Below are 1,609 nucleotides of genomic sequence, written 5' to 3'. Positions count from 1 at the left end.
TTTTCCAGATGGGAAAAAGCAGTTCTGACCATGAGCTGAGGAGGGCCAGAGGTGACCTGTGATGAGAATCTGGGCAGGAAAAGAGCAGCTACTATTCTGTTCTCTTTTTTCCCCTGGTCTTCTGTTGTTGCCTTGGAAAATCAGTACCTCCCTGTGTGGATGGTGTCAAGGGCAAAATTCAAACAAATAATATGGACTGTTAGAGTAGGATTTCAGGGGAGCACAGGTACAAATTTCAGGAGGGAACTGATGAAAGAATTGTCATAGTAGAGAAACTAACTTTTGCATTTGTTCTCCCTTAACTTTTGAGGGTGGAAAACATGGCCATGTTATTGGTGCATCCTGTGGATACTTGCATGACACCCTGCACACAGGAGGGCTTCATTCTTGGGTTACTGTCTGCTGAAGTCATCTGGATATTATTAATAATTTTATCTTTGAACTTGTATTGTGTAAGTGAATTTCCATAGGAAAAAGGGAGTAAACACATGAATAGAAAAGATGCACGTGGGGTATATGCCCTAAAGTCCTGCCAATTTTTTCTTGCTACTTTTCATGATGCTCCAAGAGTACAGAATCCTGGTGGACTTGCAATGGGAAGAAGGACAGCAAAATTCATAGTACAAGGCTAAGGGCTGGACATCTGTGACTAAGTGTGCAGGAATCCTAAAAGCCCCGGAAGGCAGGGTTTCCGCCTGACGGTGACTAGCTTCAAATGTCCACTTACTCATTTTTGCTTTTGTTCACTGTGAATTTGCAATCATACTTTTAAAAAAGTCATTGCCAAAATCAAGCTCAAGAAGTTGTCCATTCTGACTTTCGCTTAGTGCATGATGATAGACATGGGTCTGGTTTTAGTCTTTGGCATAGAAAAAGCCAGTTTTTCCAGCAACATTTATTAAAGACACTATCTTTTCTCTAGTGAATATGTTTGGCCCCTTTGTCAAAGATAAGGTGGCCGTTGGTATTTGTGTCTGCATCTATTAACCTGTCCCACGATCCTTAGGTCTGTTTTCTTTGCCTGTATCTGGTAATCTGAACAACTACTTTGAAGATAGCAATATGCAAGATAATAATCATTGTTAATTTAATATCATTCTGTTTTGAAATTCTTTTCTCTCTTCAAAATGAAAAGAAAAAGTTGTTCTCTGTGTTCTTCTAGCATCTTTATGAATTTGGCCTTCCATGTAAAATCTTTTTGTATCTGATGTAAATTAAGAGTACATTTTTATTCCTTAACATACGAATATTAGGGGCATGGAACACCATATCAAAGAGACTGTCCTTTCCCTGTTGTGTGTTCATGGCATCTTCATTGATAACAATTTATCCAGTAGAATTCTCACCTTGACTAACTCTCTATGCTGATATCTGTGAACTAAGCAACTACACTGAGAACAGCAATGTGTAATACTAAACCTGTGCTTGAAATACCTGTCATTTTGGTCTTCTAAGTGTGTACCATTTCTAACTTCATATTGATTATTACCATACTCTCTTTAAAGTAATTTTTTTAAATGTAAAAGAAGAAAATGAGAGACAAGAACAAAAATTCAAGGTTTCTTGAAAGCATGTGACAATACTCAATCATATGTCCCATCTTGCATAA

The sequence above is a fragment of the Octodon degus genome, unplaced genomic scaffold, assembly GCF_000260255.1.
Source record: "Octodon degus isolate 3935 unplaced genomic scaffold, OctDeg1.0 scaffold00196, whole genome shotgun sequence".
NCBI classification, from domain to species: Eukaryota; Metazoa; Chordata; class Mammalia; order Rodentia; family Octodontidae; genus Octodon; species Octodon degus.
The sequence above is the reverse complement of the archived record's forward strand: the minus strand, read 5'-3'. Positions refer to the sequence as shown.